This window comes from Dendrobates tinctorius, unplaced genomic scaffold (genome assembly GCF_039654945.1).
Source record: "Dendrobates tinctorius isolate UK_male_01 unplaced genomic scaffold, ASM3965494v1 ptg000133l, whole genome shotgun sequence".
Classification (NCBI taxonomy): domain Eukaryota; kingdom Metazoa; phylum Chordata; class Amphibia; order Anura; family Dendrobatidae; genus Dendrobates; species Dendrobates tinctorius.
In genome coordinates, this window is record NW_027361801.1 from 14762609 (window position 1) to 14779139 (window position 16531).

Consider the following 16531-nt stretch of genomic DNA (forward strand, 5'->3'; position numbering starts at 1 on the left):
CAGCACAGTCTTTGTCAAGCACAGTGTTGCCATAGAATAGTGCACTTTTTATACATATCTCTTCAATTTACCAATATACAAAAATTAGCTATATTAAATATAAATCATAATCAAAGTGTATAAAAATTACATTGCAGTAAATATAAGAGCCATCATAGTGTTTACGTATATAAGGTGCATGTTAGAGTGCAAAAAATTATATCCAACCGTACCTACAATCATTGATACAGCTAGATTAACAATGATTAAAAGATGTGAAACACCTATGTGATATATAAAATGCATAAACCTTATAAATCACCTGGAGCACTCAGACCCATACAACATGTTGTAGTTCCACCATAACAGCGTTTTCAGAGCACAACTGAGCATGTCAGTAATCAGATACTCCCGATTGGCCACTCAGCAGTGAAGTCAGCGAAGATGTCAACGCACACGCTCACTAGGCACTTCCACGCCCCGCCCCACCATTACAAGTGCTGGCAAACTATGCCCATGTGGTAATAGCAGGTGCGCAGGATGCAGTGACGAGACGCGAGACAGAAATTACTTTAAACGTTAACTTTTATAGATAAATGCCATTAGGGCTATTGTTACGCAACCAACAGAATAACAGTAGTTGTCCTCGCAGGGAGTCAATACACATAAACAAGGATTGGGAGAACACGACTAATCTAGCAAAGACCGGTCACTATATGGCCGCGGAATGGCCGACTACGGGTCCTTAGTCACTATGTATCACTTATCTGTCCTGACATCCCTCGGCGTTCTGTTCCACGGTGTGTCTGCATCGCAGCCACTGGGCCCAGCTGCTGAAGATCTGGCGTAGTCTTCGGGCGTTCCAACGCCCAGGAGGAGTAGGGGCACAACAGGCCCGCGGAGAGTTCTTTGGCGGGATGTCCCCCAGTGGAGGCAGCAGAATACTGCCTGGGAGTGGGAGAGTGGAGGCCGCAACTCCCTGACAGGGAATGGCAGCGCCGGTGATAAATGGCGGTTGATAGGCCACAGGTGCAGTCTGAGGCTGCACTGGAGGATCCGCAGCGGGCACAGGCCCAGTCTCTACCGCAGACTGGAGCGGGGCAGTGGCAGCTGCGGGCGGCAAAGGAGGAGTCACCGCCATCGTCCGGGGTGAAGCGGCGGTGGCTGTGTGCAGCAGTGAGGAGGCTGCAGCCGCGAGCTGGAGTGAGGCGGCGTCGGCCACGGATGGCTGCGAGTAGGCCGCAGCCGAGAGCTGGAGTGAGGCAGCAGTCTTCTTTTGTCGGTAAGCTCGGTGCCGTCTCCCTGTGATCCACAGAGAGTCTCCCTCCTGTCGCTGTCCTCCTCTCTGGAAGCTGCCCGTGGCTCTCACTCTCTGGGCCTCCCCAAGTCTCCACCTCCTTCTCCCTCGTTCTGCTGACTCACACAGTCTGGCCCGCTCCTCTTCTCTGGACTCCTCCCCCAACTGCCCTGTCAGTCTCAGCAGTCCTTCCCCTAGCTCTGCTCCCTGGAAACAGATCCCCCAGGAACCTGGAAGACGGTCTCCTCAGTTCCGGCCCGGGTACTCGGCGGAGACCTCTCCTCCTACACTTCCCCTTCCTGTAGGCTCGCCAGTCCTCGGGCGAGGGTCTTGGTAGGCTCAGGTTGGCCTTTTGAGACAAAAGTTCCTGTTGCCATACGAACTGTTCATGTTCGTAGCGTTCGGGGGGTTTGCCGGCTGTTGACCGCTCGGAGCATCTTAGTTCGACTGTGGTGGAGCTTTCTGAGGTGGTGGCCGGTGATGGACTGGCCGATTCTGATGGACTGGCCGATTCTGGTGGGCTGGCGTGACTTGCTGAGATATTATTCCTTGGATGGCCCGCTTACACCACTGGGCTATCTTCTTTGTCATCTAGGTCTCAGACCGTGGGGATTGGTTCGGGGGCCTGAGGAGTGGGTTCGGGTTGCACGTGATCGTTGGATGTACAGGGCCGCAACATATTATGGTACACAGTATGAGTGGGAAGTTCCCCGTCCCTTTCAGGTCGTACCTTGTACACAGGCCCATCGGGGCTTATTTGGCGCAATACTCGGTAAGGACTCTCTTCCCACTGGGGTTCTAGCTTGCTCTGGGGGCGCTGGTCTAGTACGAGTACTCGATCCTCAGTCTGAAAGTCGGTGGGTGGAGGTAGAGTCCCCCTGGGTGCTCTAGGTTCTGGAGTTTTGTCTGGACGATGCGGTGAAGGGTCTCTAGCCGGTGTCGGTGATTTTGGACCCATGATGACATTCCAGACCAGGGTTGGGGTTCCTCCGGGTTTAGTTCTACCTCTGTGATCCCTTTGCCTTCTCGCCTGAATAGCAGTGAGTAGGGGGTATAGCCGGTAACTCAGTGCACCCGGTTGTTATAGACCCACACTAGTTCAGGGACATACTCAGGCCAGCGGGCCTTCCGGTCACTCTCCAGGGTACGCAACATTTGAATTAAAGCACTCGCAGGCCCCGTTTCCCTGTGGGTGGAATGGTGTGGTCTGAGATTTATTGATACCATAGAGCCGATATAGCTCCTCCATGACCTTCCCAAAGAAGCATGCTCCCTGATCTGAATGTATCCGTTGAGGGCAGCCGTACACTTGGATAAAGTTCTTGCAGATTGCATAGGTGGCTGACTCCGCAGTTTGATCCTGGGTGGGGGTTACCACGGCAAATTTGGTGAAGTGATCCACCATGACGAGACAATGCTCATACCCCTGGAATGCAGGGCCAATGGTCACATAGTCCACCGTCAAGAGCTCGAGGGGTGCTGATGTCACTATCGTTTGCACCGGGGCCCGTTGTGCGGGTGGTTTAGCTAGTTCGCATAGGCGGCAGGCCCGGCAAGTTTCTTCCACAAGCGCGGATGGTAAACTATCTGCTGCAACCATTGCAAGGTTTTCTGGACTCCGAAGTGAGCCACCTTTTCTTGGGCTTCCCGTGCCAGTTCACTGAGTTGGGCTCTGGGCACGACTACCTGCCAAGTTGTTGCAGACGTCGCCCGTGATACAGTCCTTTCTTGATGACTAGTTTTTCCCATTGGTGTAGCATCAGCAACATATCCTGAGACGAAGTCTGTCTCTGGGCGTCGGTGGGTAGTCTGCCGGTGGTCACCCATCGGCGTAGGAGCCCAATTTCTTCATCTTCTTGCTGCTGTTGGATCCATCTGTCACGTGATTGCTCCAGCACACCCCTTGGGGGTCCTTCTTGCATGCCAGTCGTGAGCACAGTGGCGGTGAGGGCATACGGTGTCTCTTCTTCCAATTCTTCGTCTCGACTTTTCCCTGGCGTTGTGTGCCGGATCCTGGAGAGGGCATCTGCGTTCGCATTTTCTGCTCCTCTTTGGTAGATGATCTTGTAGTTGAACTTGGCCATCCGGGCCACTCATCGCTGCTCCAGAGCCCCCAATTTGGCATTTTCCAGGTGGGCCAGCGGGTTGTTGTCAGTCCGCACCACCACTTCGGAGCCCGCCAGGTACTCTGTGAACCGCTCAGTCATGGCCCACACTACCGCGAGGAATTCGAGCTTAAAGGAGCTGTAATTGTCAGGGTTTCACTTGGAGTCATGAAGTGATCGGCTACCATACGCGATCACTCACTCTCTACCCCAGGAACCTGGAAGACGGTCCCCTCGGTTCCGACCTGGGTACTCGACGGAGGCCTCTCCTCCTACACTCACACAGTATTTCATAAGAAAAAACAGCATTTGTTCACAAAAGAGATAAGTTTCAATACTTAAATGGAAGTATATGAGATAAATTTAATCCCAAGGCCCGAATTTTGTGAGTGACATCTGGCACCTGGTTTATATGTTGATTGTTTGTTGGCATGTACATTTAGCCCATAGTGCAGAGTGGTGACGCAGGGGGTTAATCCCTTCTGTGGCAGCTGTCTGTCTGCTAGTACTCCACATCTGTCCTCTAGGGGGCATGTGGCATAGTGCTTGTGGCACAGCCATTGGTGTGAATGTTTTGGGTGTCCAGTTCATCACCGATTACTACAAGTGCTCCACTCCATTTAAGTATTGAGACTTATCTCTTTTGTGAATAAATGCTGTTTTTTCTCATGAAATGTGTGGGCATAGTTACCAGCACTTGTAATGGTGGAGCGGGGCGTGGAAGTGCTTAGTGACCGTGTGCGTTGACATCATCGCTGACATCACTGCCGAGTGGCCAATCAGGAGTATCTGATTACTGACATGCTCAGTTGCGCTCTGAAAACGCTGTTATGGTGGAACTACAAAGGTATGTGCACACACTGCGGATTCTGCTGCAGTTCCGCAGACATTGTGCAGTACAATGCTAGCCAATGGGATTTCAAATCCGCAGTGCACATGCTGCGGATTTAAATCCGCAGCATGTCAATTCATTGTGCGGATTCCGCAGCAGTTTGACACCTGTTAAATTGTCCAGGTGTCAATCCGCAGGGGAAAATCGTTGGCAAATCTGCAGGAAAACCGCAGGTCACTTTAAATGCAAATCCGCACATAAAAATCCGCAGGTGAATCCGCAGCGTGTGCACTCACCCCAACATGTTGTATGGGTCTGAGTGTTTCAGGTGATCTATAAGGTTTATGCATTTTAAATATCACATAGGTGTTTCACATCTTTTAATCATTGTTAATCTAGCTGTATCAATGATTGTAGGTACGGTTGGATATTATTTTTTGCACTCTAGCATGCACCTTATATATGTAAACACTATGATGGTTCTGATATTTACTGCAATGTAATTTTTTATACATTTTGATTATGATTTATATTTAACCCCTTTACCCCAAGGGTGGTTTGCACGTTCATGACCGGGCCAATTTTTACAATTCTGACCACTGTCCCTTTATGAGGTAATAACTCTGAAACGCTTCCATGGATCCCGGTGATTCTGACATTGTTTTCTCGTGACGTGACATATTGTACTTCATGTTAGTGGTAAAATTTCATTCAAATAACTTGCGTTTATTTGTGAAAAAAATGGAAATTTTGGGAAAATTTTGAAAATTTCACAATTTTCCAACTTTGAATTTTTATGCCCTTAAATCACAGAGATACAGCACACAAAAAACTTAATAAGTAACATTTCACATATGTTTACTTTACATCAGCACAATTTTGGAACCAAAATTTTCTTTATTAGGAAGTTATAAGGGTTAAAATTTGACCAGCGATTTCTCATTTTTGCAACACCATTTTATTTTTACTGACTACATCACATTTGAAGTCACTTTGAGGGGTCTATATGATAGAAAATACCCAAAAATGACACCATTCTATAAACTGCACCCCTCAAGGTGCTTAAAACCACATTCAAGAAGTTTATTAACCCTTCAGGTGCTTCACAGGAATTTTTTGAATGTTTAAAAAAAATGAACATTTAACTTTTTTTCACAAAAAAATTAATTCAGGTCCAATTTTTTTTATTTTACCAAGGGTAACAGGAGAAATTGGACTGCAAAAATTATTGTGCAATTTGTCCTGAGTATGCTGATACCTGATATGTGGGGGGGGGAGACCACTGTTTCGGCGCATAGCAGAGCTCAGAAGGGAAGGAGCGCCATTTGACTTTTCAATGCAAAATTGGCTGGAATTCAGATCGGACGCCATGTCACATTTGGAGAGCCCCGGATGTGTATTACAGTGGAAACCCCCCACAAGTGACCCCATTTTGGAAACTAATCCCCCCACGGAACTTATCTAGATATGTGGTGAGAACTTTGAACCCACAAGGGCTTCACAGATGTTTATAACGTACAGCCGTAAAATTAAAAAATCGCATTTTCTCCAAAAAGTGATCTTTTCACTCCCCAATTTTTATTTTCCCAAGGTTAACAGGACACTAAAAGTTATTGTGCAATTTGTTCTGAGTTCGCTGATACCCCACATGTGGGGGTAAACCACTATTTGGGCGCATGGCAGAGCTCGGAAGGAAAGCAGCGCATTTTGACTATTTTGGCTGGAATTGGGATCGGATGCCATGCCGTGTTTGGAAAGCCCCTGATGTGCCTAAACTGTTGAAACTCCCCACAAGTGACCCCATTTTGGAAACTAGACCCCTCATGGAACTTATCTAGATGTATGGTGAGCACTTTGAACCCTCAAGTGCTTCACAGAAGTTTATAACGCCCGGGCGTGAAAATAAAAAATAATATTTTTTTTTCCACAAAAATGATATTTTTGCCCCCAATTTTTTATTTTCCTAAGGGTAATAGGAGAAATTGGACCCCAAAAGTTGTTTTGCAATTTGTCCTGAGTAGGCTGATACCCTATATATGGGGGTAAAACACTGTTTGGGCGCATTGCAAAAAAAAAAAGGGGGGGAAACAAAAAGCGCAATAGGGTCTTATCCACGTTACAAAGGATAGAGTATATCATGAAATTTGCTCACCTGGTTAGGATGAGATAAGAGCATGTAGGTAGCTGCTGCTGCAGATCCACAGGTCCTTAATGACCAGAAGAAATGATATATCCAAAGGGAATTCGTAGTTATATTCCGTGCTGCCGCTGAGACATTCTCCTGGAATTTGTCTCAGCGGCAGCGCAGAATATAACTACGAATTCCCTTTGGATATATTGTTTGGGCGCATGGCAGAGCTTGGAAGGGAAGGAGCACCATTTGACTTTTTCAATGCAGAATTGGCTGGAATTGAGATCAGACGCCATGTTGCGTTTGGAGAGCCCCTGATGTGCCCAAACAGTGGAAACCCCCCAATTCTAACTCCAACCCTAACCCCAACACACCCCTAACCCTAATCGCAGCCCTAACCCTAGCCCTAAGGCCTGTTTCACACATCCGTTTTTTGTGTCCGTCAAACGGATCCAATTCCGTTTTTTGCCACAAACGGATGCAAACGGATCCGTTTTTTAAAAACGGATCCGTTTTTTGACGGATCTGCGGTAACCGCTAATGGAAGTCTATGGGACAAAAAAACGGATCCTTCAAAAAAATGGCGGATCCGTTTTTTGACGGAAACCGATGGATTTTGACGGATTTAAAACAACGGAAGTGTGATCCAGGCCTTACCCTAATGGGAAAATGGAAATAAATACTTTTTTTAATTTTATTATTTTTCCCTAACTAAGGGGGTGATAAAGGGGGGTTTGATTTACTATTTATGGCGGTTTTTATGTTTGGCAGCTGTCATACGCTAAAATACACTTTTTATTGTAAAAATAGTTTTTGCATCACCACATTTTGAGAGCTATAATTTTTCCATATTTTGACCCACCGAGTCATGTGAGGTTTTATTTTTTGCGGGACGAGATGACGTTTTTATTGGTACCATTTTCGGGCACGTGACATCTTTTGATCGCTTTTTATTCTGATTTTTGTGACGCAGAATGAACAAAAACCAGCGATTCATGAATTTCTTTTGGGGGGCGCGTTTACACCGTTCCGCGTGTGGTAAAATTGATAAAGCAGTTTTATTCTTTGGGTCGGTACGGTTACAGCGATACCTCATTTATGTATTTTTTTATGTTTTGGCGCTTTTGTGCGATGAAAACAATTTTAGATAAAAAATAATTATTTTTGCATCGCTTTATTCTGCGATCTATAACTTTTTTATTTTTTGCTGATGACACTGTGTGGCAGCTCGTTTTTTGCGGGACAAGATGACGTTTTCAGCGGTACCATGGATATTTATATGCGTCTTTTTGATCGCGCATTATTGCACTTTTTGTTCGGCGGTATGAAAATAATGCATTATTTTTTGCTTTGTTTTTTATATTTATTTTTTAAGGGTTTGCTAAAGGGGTTAACTAATGGGACAGTTTTATAGGGCAGGTCGTTACGGACGCGGCGATACTAAATTTGTGTACTTTTATTTTTTTTTTTTTATTTCCAAAAAATGAATTTATTAGGGAATATTTTATTTTTTATTTATTTAGCTATTTTTTATAAATTATTTTTACACTTTTTCTTTTTTTAACTTTACTACACTGTCCCAGGGGGGACATCACTGTCATGTGTGAGATTGCTGATCTGACACATCACAGATCGCTGTGACAGATCAGCGATCTCACACAGGTGCTGCACAGGCTTCCTCCTTCCTGCGCTCTGCAGGGGACCTGCATTGAAGGAGCCCCCCGCAGCAGTGCTGCACATTGCGCTGCTGTGGGGGTCTCAGGGAAGCACGGAGGGAGCCCCCTCCCTGCTGATGCTTCCCTAAACCCCTGGTACACTGCGTGTTTGATCTCAGTGTGCCAGGGGTTAATGTGTCGGAGGCAGTCCGTGACCGCCCCTGACACATAGTGCCGCTGTGATAATCAGCTGACACCCGGCCGTGAGCGCCGCTGATCGCTATGACGTACTATCCCGTCCATGGGCATAGGGGCCGGGTCCCATGGATGGGATAGTACGTCAGATGTCAGAAAGGGGTTAATATATGCTAATTTTTGTATATTGGTAAATTGAAGAGATATGCATAAAAAGTGCACTATTCTATGGTAACACATGGTTGGTGACCCAGATCGGCGCACCGAATTTGCAGAATGGGCAAAACAAAAACTGGAACAGGACCGTCAGTTTACATAGAACATTATATTCAGTGATGAGGCAAACTCTTGGGTGGGCCATTTATATGGATACACCTAAATAAAATGGGAATGGTGACAGTTTTCTTGCGTAGGGTGTCTTGCATTGAAATCTGCTGCAATGACCAGGGTACTGCGTTCACCAGACATCAACACTGTTAGGGTTGGTGGAGCGCACCAAATAATGTGAAGATAGTAATAAGGTACATTTGCAGCCCGGGGTCCACCGTGCAGAGATGTTAACTGCTGCCCGGTAATGGCGGACACAAAATGGAGGTATCGCACTGGACACACGTGGGTTAACCCCTTCACTCCCTGAGCTTTTTTCGAGTTTTTGTTTTTCGCTCCCCTTCTTTCCAGAGCCATAACTTTTTAATTTTTCCATCAATATGGCCATGTGAAGGCTTATTTTTTGCGGAACGAGTTGTATTTTTGAACGACACTATTGGTTTTACCATGTCATGTACCTGAAAAAAATTCCAAGTGCTGTGAAATTGCAAAAAAAGTGCAATCCCACACTTGTTTTTTGCTTGGCTTTTTTGCTGGGATCACTAAATTCTAAAAATTACCTGTCATTATGATTCTTCAGGTCATTTCGAGTTCATAGACACCAAACATGTCTATGTTCTTTTTTATCTAAGTGGTGAAAAAAAATTACAAAGTTTGCTTAAAAAAAAATTGCGCAATTTTCTGAGACCCGTAGCGTCTCCATTTTTCGTGATCTGGGGTCGGGTGTGGGCTTATTTTTTGCGTGCTAGGCTGAAGTTTTTAATGATGCACCTTTTATGCAAATACGCTCTTTTGATCGCCCGTTATTGCATTTTAGTTGCGGCAACCAAAAAAACGTAATTCTGGCATTTTGAATTTTTTTCTCGCTACACCGTTTCGCAGTCGGGTTAATGCTTTTTTTAATTGATAGATCGGGCGATTCTGAACGCGGCAATACCTAATATGTGTATGTGTGATTTTTTTTATTGCTTTATTTCGATTGGGGCGTAAGGCGGGTGATTTGAACTTTTACGTTTTTTTATTTTTTTTTATTTGTAAACTTCTTTTTTTTTTTTTACTTTTGGCATGCTTCAATAGCCTCCATACCTATCCTGGTATGCATGGTCCCATCACCCCCCTTTCCTGGTATGCATGGTCCTCTCACCACCCTATCCTGGTATGCATAGTCCTCTCTCCCCCCCCTTTCCTGGTATGCATGGCCTTCTCACCCCCCTATCCTGGTATGCATGGTCCCCTCACCCCCCAATCCTGATATGCACAGTCGCCCCTCATCCCTATTTTGGTGTGCATTGTCCCCTCACCCCCCAATCCTGTTATGCATGGTCCTCTCACCCCCCTATCCTGGTATGCATGGTCCCCTCACCCCTCAATCCTGATATGCACAGTCGCCCCTCATCCCTATTTTGGTATGCATGGTCCCCTCACCCCCCAATCCTGATATGCATGGTCCTCTCACCCCCCTATCCTGGTATGCATGGTCACCTCACCCCCTATCCTGGTATGCATGGTCCTCTCACCCCCCCTATCCTGGTATGCATGGTCCTCTCACCCCCTCTCACCCCCAATCCTGATATGTATGGTCCTCTCACCCCCAATCCTGATATGCATGGTCCTCTCACCCCCCAATCCTGATATGCATGGTCCCCGAACCCCCTATACTGGTATGCATTGTCCTCTCACCCCCCTTTCCTGATATGCATGGTCCTCTCACCCCCCAATCCTGATATGCATGGTCCCCTCACCCCCTATCATGGTATTCATAGTCCTCTCACCCCCTATCCTGGTATGCATGGTCCTCTCACCACCCTATCCTGGTATGCATGGTCCTCTCATCACCCTATCCTGATATGCATGCTACCTCTCACCCCACAATCCTAATATGTATGTTCCTCTCACCCCTATTAAACTACACACATACAAAAAAACATTTATTCTCACATTTCTTCCCTGTACTCCAGCGCTGTCACGTTCTGCCGGAGGCAGGGGGAGGAGTGTGGGGGGAGGAGTGTGGTGCCGGAGTGTGTGCATGCCCATACCGTGCTGTTCAGCGCCATATTGCTGAAGGAACGCTGCAAATGTGTCTTCAGTAAAATGGCGTGGCAACGCTCATTGGCTCAGCCGGTGGGGCATTTGAAACCCGCGCCTCTCATTGAATCCCGACCGCCATATCGGAATACCCATAACTTGCTTTAACTAAGAAATGCATGTTAACCTCTAATTTTAATGACTTAATGCGGACTATGTCCATCATTTAGAGTTGAGCGAAACGGGTCGAAAAAATTCAAAAGTCGCCGACTTTTGGCAAAGTCGGGTTTCATGAAACGAAACCCGACCCTAGGATGAGGTCGGCCACGAGGTCGGCGACTTACGCGCCAAAGTCGCGTTTCAAAAGTTTGTTTTGCGCTCTTTTTCAGCCAATCAGGATCCACGGACACTGTGGGCAACGTGATGACATAGGCACGGGTCACCACCATCTTTCAGAAGGGCATGCAAGTGATTGGCTTGCTTTGGTGGGCGTCACAGGGGGTATAAAAGGGCATGCACGCCGACAGCCATCTTACTTCTGCCGATCTCAGTATAGGGAGAGGTTGCTGCTGATTCTGTAGGGAGAGCGTTAGGCAGGGAAGAAGACCAAAAAACTGCTTCTGCTGCTAGCGATTTGGCCTGCACAACACACCAGTCACTGTGTGTGCAGTGCAAGGGGAGGCTATATAGTGGTGTATCAGTGGTGTTGGTTGTTGGGCTGCCTTCTAAGGCTTCCTGACAGGCTGGCATTGCTGTTTACCCACTGCTCCGCAAACTGCTTTTTTAAAAGCAATCCAATCTCCCTTATCCTCTAGTCACTTTGGTCACAGCTGTGCCATCGAGCCTGTCACATAGCGCTCAGATATTCATTGGGCCTCAAACTGCTTTTTTAAAAGCAATCCCAATTTTTTTTTTTTGTCCTGCTGAGAAGAAAAAAAAACTGCTTCTGCTGCTGATAGCAATTTGGCCTGCACAACACACCAGTCACTGTGTGCAGTGCAAGGGGAGGCTATATAGTGGTGTATCAGTGGTGTTGGTTGTTGGGCTGCCTTTTAAGGCTTCCTGACAGGCTGGCATTGCTGTTTACCCACTGCTCCGCAAACTGCTTTTTTAAAAGCAATCCAATCTCCCTTATCCTCTAGTCACTTAGGTCACAGCTGTGCCATCGAGCTTGTCACATAGCGCTCAGATATTCATTGGGCCTCACACAATCCAAAAGTGTCCAGTGTCCAAAAGTGTGTGCAGAGATTCAAACTCTCACTTATCCTCTAGTCACTTAGGTCACAGCTGTGCCATCGAGCTTGTCACATAGCGCTCAGATATTCATTGGGCCTCACACAATCCAAAAGTGTCCAGTGTCCAAAAGTGTGTGCAGAGATTCAAACTCTCACTTATCCTCTAGTCACTTAGGTCACAGCTGTGCCATCGAGCTTGTCACATAGCGCTCAGATATTCATTGGGCCTCACACAATCCAAAAGTGTCCAGTGTCCAAAAGTGTGTGCAGAGATTCAAACTCTCACTTATCCTCTAGTCACTTAGGTCACAGCTGTGCCATCGAGCTTGTCACATAGCGCTCAGATATTCATTGGGCCTCACACAATCCAAAAGTGTCCAGTGTCCAAAAGTGTGTGCAGAGATTCAAACTCTCACTTATCCTCTAGTCACTTAGGTCACAGCTGTGCCATCGAGCTTGTCACATAGCGCTCAGATATTCATTGGGCCTCACACAATCCAAAAGTGTCCAGTGTCCAAAAGTGTGTGCAGAGATTCAAACTCTCACTTATCCTCTAGTCACTTAGGTCACAGCTGTGCCATCGAGCTTGTCACATAGCGCTCAGATATTCATTGGGCCTCACACAATCCAAAAGTGTCCAGTGTCCAAAAGTGTGTGCAGAGATTCAAACTCTCACTTATCCTCTAGTCACTTAGGTCACAGCTGTGCCATCGAGCTTGTCACATAGCGCTCAGATATTCATTGGGCCTCACACAATCCAAAAGTGTCCAGTGTCCAAAAGTGTGTGCAGAGATTCAAACTCTCACTTATCCTCTAGTCACTTAGGTCACAGCTGTGCCATCGAGCTTGTCACATAGCGCTCAGATATTCATTGGGCCTCACACAATCCAAAAGTGTCCAGTGTCCAAAAGTGTGTGCAGAGATTCAAACTCTCACTTATCCTCTAGTCACTTAGGTCACAGCTGTGCCAACGAGCTTGTCACATAGCGCTCAGATATTCATTGGGCCTCACACAATCCAAAAGTGTCCAGTGTCCAAAAGTGTGTGCAGAGATTCAAAATCTCACTTATTCTCTAGTCACTTAGGTCACAGCTGTGCCATCGAGCCTGTCACATAGCGCTCAGATATCAGTGGGCCTCACACAATTCAAAAGTGTCCAGTGTCCAAAAGTGTGTGCAGAGATTCAAAATCTCACTTATTCTCTAGTCACTTAGGTCACAGCTGTGCCATCGAGCCTGTCACATAGCGCTCAGATATCAGTGGGCCTCACACAATCCAAAAGTGTCCAGTGTCCAAAAGTGTGTGCAGAAATTCAAAATCTCCCCTGTCCTATAGACACCTTGTTTTACATACTATATAGTTTGTTGGATTTTGTCTACATTTCTACCAAAAATGAGGAAGGCTGGTGGAAGAGGCCGTGGAATTGGGCGGGGGTTGGCAGCTGGTAATGATGGTGTTGGTGGTGGATCTGATGGTAGTGGCAAGAGCAAAATAGGACCGAATGCAGGAGGTGTTGAGCCTGCGTCATCGTCTGGCTACATAAGGCCTCGAACGCTTAGTTTTCTAGGAGTTGGCAAACCGCTTTTAAAGCCAGAGCATCAGGAAAAAGTTTTGTCTTACATTGCTGACTCAGCCTCCAGCTCTATCGCCTCCTCTTCTTCAGTTGTAAAAAGTAAAAGCACTGAGTCGTCATTGGAGGCTCATGTTCATGAACCACACCTTTCCTTGTGTCCTTCACCCCAACCAAGATTGAAGGATGACGCAGGCCATACTACTGATTACTCCATGGAGCTGTTTTCACATACCATGCCTGGATTATCAAGTGAAATGGTGAATTACCCAGGCCAAGATGAATCTGACATGGAGTGCACTGATGCACAGCCGCTGATGGATGATTCTGCTGGTACATTCTCTCAGAGCACTACATTGTCCTCGCAGTGTACAGAGCCAGATTCTGACCCTGATGAGACTCAGGTGCCCCTTCCCGCACACTATACCACCATACACGGTGACACAGAGGAAGGTGCACATGACATAGAAGAGGAGGTGATGGATGACCCAGTTGTTGACCCAGATTGGCATCCATTGGGGGAAGAGGGTGCTGCTTCCAATAGCTCAGATGAGGAGCATCCACAGCAGACATCGACATCGCAACAGCTGTTATCTGGCAGGCCCGGAGCACTCCAAAGACAGGTTCCAAACATCAAAAGAGTTGCTGGACAGCTTGTCCAGAGGGTCAAAAGATCACAGCGTGCTAGGCCGCAAAATGTCTGCCAAAGTAGGAAGAGTGCAGTGTGGCACTTTTTTGAACAAAATCCTCATGATCAGGCCAAGGTTATCTGTAAGAAGTGCGCAAAGACCTTTAGCCGAGGGAAAAATCTGAAAAATTTGAATACCAGTTGCATGCTTAGACATTTAACCAGCATGCACTTGCAAGCGTGGACACAACACCAAACCTCAAGTGCCACATGTGCAACTGATCACAACGAAGGTAGTCAGCAACGCTACATTGTTTCCCCCACTGTAAGCCCACCGGTTAGCACAGCAGCAAATGTTGAGGTGTCGTTGCAAGGCCACAGCAGTCAGGGAATCCCACTGTTATATCAACGAAAGACTGATTCTAGGCCATCAGAAAGAACACCAACTCCATCACCATCATCAACCCTCTCTCAGTCCGCCCTGTCCACCGCTACTTCCACCATATGCAGCTCTCAAGTCCAGCTCACCCTCCCAGACACTATGAGTAGGTCAAGAAAGTACTCAGTCTCTCATCCGCGTACACTGGGTTTGAACGCCCACATTGCCAAACTAATCTCTTTTGAGATGATGCCCTTTCGGTTGGTGGAAAGCACAGCTTTCCGCGAACTCATGGCCTATGCAGTACAACGCGCCACTTCTTCTCTCGCAAAGCCATCCCAGCCCTCCACCATCATGTGAAAGACCGCATTGTCCATGCACTCAAGCAGTCAGTGAGCGGAAAGGTGCACCTCACAACTGATGCATGGTCCAGTCGGCATGGCCAGGGCCGTTACGTGTCCATCACTGCGCACTGGGTTAATGTGGTGGATGCAGGGTCCACAGGGGACAGCGGTGGTGGGACAGTGCTGCCTAGCCCACGGTATAGGAAACAGTTGGCTGTAGGCGTTCGACCCTCCTCCTCCTCCACCTCCTCCAGAAGCGAAAGCTCGTCCACAGAGCGCAGTCGTACGAGCACTCCATCTGCAGCTGCCGCTGTTGCACACGATGTGTCCCCCTATCGAGCAGCTAGTGGAAAGCGTCAGCAGGCTGTGTTGCAGATGATGTGTTTGGGCGACAGACACACCGCCGAGGTGCTGGCCGAGTACTTGAAGCGACAAACTGAGTCATGGCTGGGCAGTGTACATCTTGAGGCAGGCAAGGTAGTTAGTGATAACGGCCGTAATTTTGTGGCAGCCATAGCCCTTTCAAAACTCAGCCACATACCTTGCTTGGCTCACACCTTGAACCTGGTGGTGCAGTGCTTCCTCAAAAATTATCCGGAGTTAACAGCCCTGCTCCAGAAGGTGCGAAGACTGTGCGCGCACATCCGCCGGTCGCCTGTACACTCCGTTCGTATGCAGAAGCTGCAGCGATTGCTCCACCTTCCCAACCACCGCCTCATTATCGACATTGCAACAAGGTGGAACTCCACCCTGCACATGGTGGAGCGGCTGTGCGAGCAGAGGCAGGCCATAATGCATTTGTGGGAGGATGCACGGCCAGGCACTTTGAGAGCAGACATGGAGTTGACAGGTGTGCAGTGGTCGAAGCTGAAAGACCTTTGTAAAGTCCTTCAGTGTTTTGAGGAATGCACACGGCTGGTAAGCGCAGACGACGCCATCCTAAGCATGAGCATCCCACTTATGCGTCTGCTCATGCAAACTTTGACGCACCTTAAGGAGCAGGCGTCTGCAGCCAATGTTGATGAGGAGGAAGAGGAGGAGGGAATCCTTGATGACATTCAGCCATTGTCTGCTCAGGGACCTCTCCTGGACGAGGTGGAGGAAGAAGAGGAGGAGGAGGAGGATGATGGGGATGATTACTTAGGGGAGGAGGATGCATCTCGTGGGGCAAGTGAAAATGTTGGCGTGGCAAGGTCTGGTACAGGGTTTGTGCGTGACTGGAGGGATGTGGATTTGCCAGAAAGTGCTCCTCCACCCAGCACTCGCAGTGCATCATTGACACCGGGAACATTGGCCCACATGTCAGATTATGCCTTGCAGATCCTAAAAAGGGACCCCCGCATTGCCAAAATGATGAACGATGACGACTACTGGTTGGCCAGCATCCTGGATCCACGCTATAAAGGCAAATTACAAAACATCATGCCACAGGAGAACCTTGACCTAATATTGGCTAATAAACAAGCAACTCTGGTAAATCGGTTGCTTGAGGCATTCCCAGCACACAGCAGCGGTGATGGTTCTCACACGAGCCGTACGGGCCGGGGGCAGCTTGGCAGAGGTGTTCGTGGTGCACACAGCAGAAGTGGCGTTGGAGACAGGGGTTTCATGACAATGTTGTGGACTGATTTTTCAAATACCGCTCACACAACTGGTAATACTGCATCGATGGAAAGTGACAGGAGACAGCAGTTGTCAACTATGGTTACAAACTACTTTTCCTCCCATATCGATGTTCTCCCACACAGGTCATTCCCCTTTGACTATTGGGCCGCTAAACTGGACACCTGGCCTGAATTGGCACAATATGCCTTACAGGAGCTCGCTTG